Source organism: Enhydra lutris, unplaced genomic scaffold, assembly GCF_002288905.1.
Source record: "Enhydra lutris kenyoni isolate GAN:26980312 unplaced genomic scaffold, ASM228890v2 scaffoldscaffold40, whole genome shotgun sequence".
Classification (NCBI taxonomy): Eukaryota; Metazoa; Chordata; class Mammalia; order Carnivora; family Mustelidae; genus Enhydra; species Enhydra lutris.
Window position 1 is genome coordinate 12,820,806 of NW_019154124.1, and position 8,768 is coordinate 12,829,573.

Below are 8,768 nucleotides of genomic sequence, written 5' to 3' on the forward strand. Positions count from 1 at the left end.
TGTAAAATCCCAGAAAGCAGAGATTGGATCTAATTTAGTAGCATTTTATAGTACATTGTCATGTACAGTGAGAAAATTGCTAAGCTAATTTTTGGTGACACTGAGAATTTGTATCATGGTAAAGTTTTTTTTTTTTATTCTAATTTACTGATAAAGCATTTTTCTGCTTCAGATATATTTAATTTTTAAACTCATTACAGACAAGTTATGGCATTACTGACCACTCAATGTAGAGTCTAATGAAAACTGAGAATTTATTTTGTGTGTATCTTTCCTTAATTTCTAAATGCATGTAAAATTTAAAGGAAATGTAACCCACATGGTTTCGTTCATTTGTATTTAACTCATGAAATGTTCCCTTTAAGGGCTCTTTGAAGTTCAAGGAGATTTTTAATAGCACGTTTAAACCTTTTTATCTCTGAAATAGGACTGCATTTTGCCAAGAATAAACAAAGACAAACACCTAAAGGTTAGGGTTCAGCTAGAAATTTCAAACCCTCTTATTGTCCTCCACGCATTCTAAACTTAAAAATTCAAAGCAAAACTTCTCTTTAGTACCAATGGACAATGAGCATTTGGTGCGTCCTCTTTCCTCACATCTACACATGTGACTTTTTTAATCTATCAACAGTATTATATAGGCAATGTTGCTTCACAATATACTACTGGAAAACTAAGATATTTTGTTTTGGATACTGACTTAACTGAAGAGAATATATAATTTTTTTAGTACATAGTTTAAAACTACTATATTTATATTAGATCATTATAATATAATATAATGTTATATATTATATTATATTAAAACTACTATATTTATACTGTAAATGTTTTCTTTCCATGGGACTAGGTGCCAAGCATAAAGAGAGAAATCAATCCACTTTAGCAGGAAAGACAGTCAATAAATAGAAAACATTAAAGATTAAGCAGAGGTAAAGCACCTTGTGCAAGACATGTTAAGTTCAAATATCCTTGACTAATTAACTGCAAATATTAATCAAGATGTGTTGTGAATATCCACCCAACTTTCCTTTGTTCTTCTTTAATCTAGAACTTGTATTTCCATCCCTATACCTCACCAAGTTATTTATCATTTTTCTCTTTAAATTCATCCAAAAAAGATTAATGGCAGCACCAGAACTTGCATGAGTGTGGCTGTTCATTAGTAGAAATATACCATATGGTTAGATGCATTGGTGGATAGGAGTTATGTCCTAGGCATGTCAAAATGTCAGTGGTATGAATAGCTTCTTCAGCTATATACATATGAAGTCTCTATAGAAATAAAATGATCTATTTAAGTTGTATTGTCTTATTGATGTCCATGGTCATCACAGGTAATTAAACAGTATACTCAAACTAAGTGCATCTGATACAAAAATGAAATGAGATGTGAAATGACAAAATGGTTACTTTGTAAGTAATGGCAGGTTTGCAACATTACGTAATCACACAATTATGTAATGGATGGAGATTATCAATCAAATTTCTGTATATATCATATCAAAAGCTTAGCAATAAATTTTTATCCTTATCAATACAGTATCTCTGAGGCTTACAATGAAATTTAACAACATTAAACTATGAATGTTGTTGAGAGATAAGGCAGAACTCTTATGTGATTTTTATAATCCATATTTTTGTTTAATGATTTTGAGACAGTCTATTTTACAAGCTACACAAACACTGAAATTCTGTTAACTGTTTGGAATGATACTAAAACAGAAATGTTTCTAGGTTTTCTCCCTTAAAAGAATGCCAAAAATGGTGTGTTTTTAAAAATAAGACTTATTTTCTAACATGTAAAATAATTACACTTTTATATATTAAATATGTTACTATATAATTCTGTGTATATATATTTGTTTCTATTATCAGATAAATGGTGAATTACACTGCAATGTACATTTGGCTCTGCTATTAAGAAAAAAATACAGTTGAAAATCATTAAGCCCACAAGCCATCTCTCTTCCTTTTCCTGATTGTAAAATATAACATCCATATTTTTATTATTTTCCTCTCCAATATGTCCAGACTTTTATAATTTACCTTGCAAGACGTCTTCTTTCCTAAGATAATATATCAGGGCCTGGCTCTCCCAGAGAAAGAGGTTTTACATACGTTAGGAAGTTCAGTCCATTATGGGTTTACCCATATGACTGAAGTGGCTCTGTCATGCACTTAGCAGAACAGCCATCTTTTTTTTTTTCTTATTTTCTCATCCATATGGTTTACTCTACTTGGGTGGAGAGATTTGGAGTAAAGCAAGCATGTTGTTCCCTGGGGACCTATATTTGGAGCTCTTCTGTCAAGAAAAGGAAAAAGTGGCCTCACCTTCTCAACTACTAACTACCTAGCAACTTCATGACACGGAAGAAATTTTGAACTCAGAGTCCCAAAGTAGACTGATTCTCTGTTCTAAATGAAGAATTGTGATTCATCTCAAGATACATGGGTATAAGAAAATGAATTTGTTCTCATTTCAGTTTATGTGAGCCATTAACATCAGAGATTTTGCATTCCAAAGTGAGACAACTATGTAGAAATGGCAAATGTGGGTAGCTGAAAACCTGTTAGACTACTCTGAGACCTTTATTCATCTCTAGAGTATCAAAGCTTCAGGAGTTGAGGAGTAAAGAAGGAGTATTAAAAAGGATTAAAGGGGCGCCTGGGTGGCTCAGTGGGTTAAAGCCTCTGCCTTCAGCTCAGGTCATGATCCCAGAGTCCTGGGATCGAGCCCCACATCGGGCTCTCTCCTCAGCAGGGAGCCTGCTTCCCTTCCTCTCTCTCTGCCTGCCTCTCTGCCTACTTGTGATCTCTCTCTGTCAAATAAATAAATAAAATCTTAAAAAGAAAGAAAGGATTAAAGAAAACTGTTGGTAAGCTATGAGCACCAACACTCTCTTCAACTCACTAAAAGACTAGTGACAATGGCTTTAGTGAATCAACTCAGACAATGTGATATGTATTCAACAAACTTAGGAATACACTGGTGGACTTAGGTCTGAGATCTGAATGAGAAATTTAAAGAGTGAGGTGCAGGCTTGTTAAATGCTATTGGATCAGCTGAGGCATGCGTAACGAAGGTCACAGATTACTTCGCCAAAGTAGGTTTAGTGTAGCATGGGGACAAAATCCAGACAAAATTATGTTACGATGGACTGATAAGAATGTGTAGACAGTAAGTACAGATAAATTTGGGGATGAGATATTCTATACGGGGTGCAGAGAAATGGAGCAGGAAGATGGACTGGTGATAAATGGCTTCTTATTTTGTAAAATGTGATCTCTTATGCAGGATTTATAGTTTTATAGGTATGATCCAGTATGAAAAAAATGATTCAGGGGAGAGAGCACATATGCGATTGCAGCAACAAAGTCTTCGGTATGGTAAGTGAGACGGGATACGGTGCACAAGAAGAGTGAACAACTTTTGATAACTTCGAGGAAAATCCATTCTTTGTCGGAGGAAGGAAAGAACTCAAGGATCAAGTACAAAATGCTGAAGTCAACTAGAAGACTTCAAATCATCTTGCCTTTATCTCTAGCCTTATGTATTCAATTCTTTGTTTTCACCGCAAAAAAATGCTGACTTCTTCCAGTTGCCTCTACAGTCCCTCATCATTTTTCATCCCAAAGTCTGTACACACAGTATTCCCACTACCCAGACCTGTGAGCTCTATGTGGATAATGATGATGCCTGCCTGCCTGTCTGCCTTCCCTCTTTCCTTCTCTCCCTTCCTTCTCTCTCTCTCTTTTTTTAACCAGAACATTTATTCTGTGGCTAATCACTGAAATCCTTAGGATGAACTGGATGCTGTACCAGTGGCCCTCCCGGGGCTCGGTGTTGTTACATCACAGAATCCGTGCTGGAATCTGCAGTACACTATTTGTAGATGATTCATTTGGATGTTCCCAGTGGTATATCCTCTTGTAGTCTTGGCACTCCAGTGATATGTTCTCTTCCACTTGGATTGATAGCCACATTTGCCACAGGCTGGATTTTGAAGGCGGCAGGCCTTACAAGCCACAGCAGTGGCACAATGTGTGCGACTTATTGTGACACTTTCCAAATGATGACATCCCCTTCATCATCTGGTTTCTGTGGCCACGACCAAATGATGCCCTTCTTTTGACAATACTTCAGCGCTTAATGGTTGACATAATTAGATACTTAATGAATTTGCTGACTGATCAACCATATTGCGTGGCCAGTCTAAGAGAAATTCAACGCTTAGTTGATCTTTAATCAGGTCTCTAAATCCATAAAGCTATACAAAATACCCATTTAATATAAGGGAAGCTATCGCACTAATGTTCATTAACACAAAATTAAAGGTGAGGGAGTAACCAGTTAGGGAGCAGAGAAAGGGAGGCACAAAACGGGATAAACGGGCTCAATGGGAAAGAGGTATCAATAAAGATCTGAAGCAGTGGCTAAGGTTTGGCACAAAATTGGCTTAATGGAAGGAATAAAGTCACCCTGCTCTCTGAGGGAAAAATACAAATTTCCCCACACTCTGTTTCCAATTGAGGCAAAATAACACTGGTCTTTTCTTTTTTGTTAACCTGATCATGCTTCAGACTTATGCTCAATTTAGAGAACTTGATTACTCTTAAATATGGTTTGGCAATAGCATTTTCCATCTTGCTCCCATTAACTGAGTATCTGCTTTATATTATTTTCCAAATTTGTTTTTAGAAGTTGAATGCAAACCAATTTCCAATGTAAATATTAAGTTTTTATTTTCCTTCTGTATTTCTGACAAGCTACCTTTTCCAAATTATTCTCGAGGAACCATTAAGTATTTGATCCATATTTTGTGCATATGACAAATATTTTTGAGAACTTATAAAAATAACAGGTTTTTTTTTTTTTTTTTTTGCTGTAGAGAAGAATACAGGGCATTTTCTTCCTGCATAGTGACACAACAGGTAGGTACACAACTAATTATTTTAAAATACTATGGAGGGTGATTAGAACTATAGGAAGATTGTAAGTAGTCTACCTTTGAAGCATGGTTAAAGGAATAATAAATTGTCTCCAAATAACTGAACAGGGTCATAGAGAACTTTCGAATGGGGTCTGTACTAAGTAGCTACTGAAAAGGGCATTCAAGTAGATAGAAAGGCATGACTGCCAGCACAGAGGTATAAAAGTGTGTTTGGATAGGTGACTTCCAAGTGTGTTTGGATAGGTTCCTGTGACAGGAACACAGGGTATATAAATAAGGAAAACTAAGGACATGAAGCAGGAAAAAGAAGCTAGAATCTAAGTCCATAGGATGTTTAATGATTTTATAATACTTAAAATTTTACTCTGTAATATAGTATAATTCAATAATGGATTTTGAAATAAGACTAATTTGCAGAACTGGCTGAAAATCTGGCAAAGACCAGTTAGATGGCCACAGTCTAGGGAAGAGAGTTAGAAGGACTGAACCACTGAGAAAAGAAACTCACACTCACTGCTGACCTCCTACTAGGCACCTGGCACTGAGGGGGATGCTTGAGAGAACTATAGAAGGTATGAGTTAAAACTTGCAACCCTCTTATGAAGTAGGTGCTTCTACAGAGATAAATCATAAAAACAGCAATACTGACCTGTTCATTAACTAAGCACTCTTCATTTTAAATCACTCAATCCTCCCAGGAACCCAAATGGAGGCCCAGAGAAGGTAAATAACTTGCAAAGTTACATGCTTTCTAAATGGTAGAACCAGGATGCAAACTTAAAAAGCACAGTTCCAAGACCCTTTCTTTAAACCTTTGCTGCCTAATGAAGAGAAAGTTAACATACTGGGCATTAGGCTACGATGTTTTATGGCTTGACAGTGAACATGCTGGGGTCAATGAAGACAACATAGGAGGAGGAGTGGAGACAGAAGCTGCAAATGAGGAACAGAGCTCCTTTAAACTTATTTTTGTTCTTATTTTGTGTAAATTTGAAATATACACTTGTTTAATATTTTCTAGCTTTATAATTTATCATTCTACTATCCAGCATAGTATAATCGTTGGGAGTATGAACTCCAGAGAGTGAATTCCTGGAATGAGTTCTGTCTTTGCCAATTACCAGCTGTGTGACCTTCAGGAAGTTACTAACTGCTCTATGCCTGTTCCTGTCTGTAAAATAGGGATATCAAATATTGCCCACTTCAGTATGCAGAAGAGTAAATGAGTTAATATTAATAAAGCATTTTGAACAGTGCTTTGATTGTACCCTTAGCACAAGTATTTTTTAAATAAAATTAAAATACCAACTAAAATCTCAATTATAGCATTCACTTCCATTAAATTAAATTTTCATGTAGAGTCAAAGGATAAAAATTCTCTATTTATGTATAGACATAAATAATGTATAACCTTGGAGTTGGGGAGAGAGGTATTTATATCTTAGTAAAAAAAAGAAAAAGGAGCATCCAAACAGAGATAATTTCTGTTCTTTATTGTGCACTTCTGCACTGGCTTTGTCTCTTCCTGGAAGGACCTAGGACTATCTTACCGCTTGCCTAAGAGGTTTAAAAATATATACATTGGGGGCGCCTGGGTGGCTCAGTGGGTTAAGCCTCTGCCTTCGGCTCAGGTCATGATCCCAGGATCCTGGGATCGAGCCCCGCATCGGGCTCTCTGCTCAGCAGGAAGCCTGCTTCCCCTCCTCTCTCTCTCTCTCTCTGCCTGCCTCTCTGCCTACTTGTGATCTCTCTCTCTGTCGAATAAATAAATAAATAAATAAATAAAAATATATATATATATATATACATTGTATAGGAATGCTTAATTTTGTAAACATTAACAAGTATCTGATGAATTTCTGCAAATATTCTGCTTCACAGAATGAGCCTAAAATGCTCACTGTTACTGAACTTTGATAGTTTATGATAGATAAATAAGCACATTTTTTTCTTGAACTGCACAGAATCATATTCTGCTTACTAAAAATGGAAAATCCAGTATTTTTCATTTTATGAAATTCTTGAGCTTATCTCAATGTCACCATGTTTGGGAGAAATAACCATATACATAAAATAACCTGATAGAATGTGAGTGGACTTTTTCAAGAGTGTTTATCCTCGGAGGTTGGTTCAACTCAATAAGCCTCATAATCTCTAAGATTTTTAGAGTTAATACTTAAATAATCAGGTTTCATGGTGAATGCTTGCATTATAATTAAGCAGCATATTTTTAGAATCTATTGTCAAAATTAGTACAATACACAGTGGATCAAGTATGAGGCAATCCTTGCTTTGTGTAAAATGATGGTGTAAGTTTAAGAAGCAAAGTCTGCATGCTTACTTTAAAGTTATTTGGGATGGTCCTGGATATTATAGATTTTTTTTTTCTTCCTCAATGCATTTTCCTTACAAAGGGAAGCTGGCTTTGGATTGGTAAATGAATCAGAAAAGAAAACCTTGGGGCGCCTGGGTGGCTCAGTGGGTTAAAGCCTCTGCCTTCGGCCCAGGTCATGATCCCAGGGTCCTGGGATCGAGCCCCGCATCGGGCTCTCTGCTCAGCGGGGAGCTTGTTTTCTCCTCTCTCTCTGCCTGCCTCTCCACCTACTTGTGATTTCTGTCTGTCAAATAAATAAATAAAATCTTTAAAAAAAAAAAAAAGAAAAAAAGAAAAGAAAACCTTAGGTGAGTCCAGTGAAGTGTTATAGCAGCTCACCTGCGGCCCTGAAAGAATAAGAAAAAAGATATTAAAAAATCTGCTGGGGGGATGCCTGGGTGGCTCAGTTAAGCGTCTGCCTTGGGCTCAGGTTATGATCTCAGGGTCCAGGGATCTAGCCCCCCATTGGGCTCCCTGCTCAGCAGGGAGTCTGCTTCTCCCTCTCATTCTCCCTCTGTGGGCTCTCTCTCTCTCTCCCTCTCAAATAAATAAATAAAATCTTTTAAAAAAAAAAATCTGCTGGGAACATGGACGAGCAGCTCATTTTCATGCTAGAAGGAACTGCTTATCTACCCAGTTTATTATTTTCTCCTGTTACCTCTCGTATCATGACTTCATCCAGAAATTTCCAATTTCCTCTCCTGGCATTAAAAAAAAAACAAAAAACTAACCAAAAAAACCCCACCTATTTGAGCTCACCTATAGGTTAATAAATATTCCTACAGGTTTTCTTTAGTAAACAGACAGTATTTGAAGCAGAGATCTGATGGCAGTTTTTAATATCTAAAAGATGAGCTATCGCTCTCATTTGCAATCAACTTTTAAACTGAATCTTAGTGTCACTGCACCACCATTTAATTGAAATACATATATCTGTAGTAAAGTCATCAATTTCTCTAAACAGAATAAAATGTTGCTTGAAAGACTAATTTCTGATACACATTTATCTAAAATACTCTATCATGAGGAATGTAGCATCTTGCTGAGGGACAGATTTTGAACTTCTCCTGCCTAATCTAGTTTTCAAAGGGCACCTTGGGTTAAGTAGATACTGATGAATTCTAATTTTTATCCAATTTTTAAACAATAAAAACATTTTTTTTGTTGGATCATTTTATAGTTTTATTTTTTTTTAATTTCTTTTCAGCATAACAGTATTCATTGTTTTTGTACCACACCCAGTGCTCCATGCAATATGTGTCCTTCCTAATACCCACCACCTGGTTCCCCCAACCTCCCACCCCTCCCCCCTTCAAAACCCTCAGGTTGTTTTTCAGAGTCCATAGTGTCTCATGGTTCACCTCCCCTTCCAATTTCCCTCAACTCCCTTCTCCTCTCCATCTCCCTATGTCCTCCATGTTATTTCTTATGCTCCACAA

The 8,768-nt window shown here is 36.4% G+C and overlaps 1 pseudogene; it reads right to left on the reverse strand.

Annotated features, from left to right (window-relative positions):
* Positions 1-3,800: 3,800 nt before the first annotated feature.
* On the reverse strand, positions 3,801-4,095 carry LOC111155350 (annotated as a pseudogene).
* Between the last annotated feature and the right edge of the window lie 4,673 nt (positions 4,096-8,768).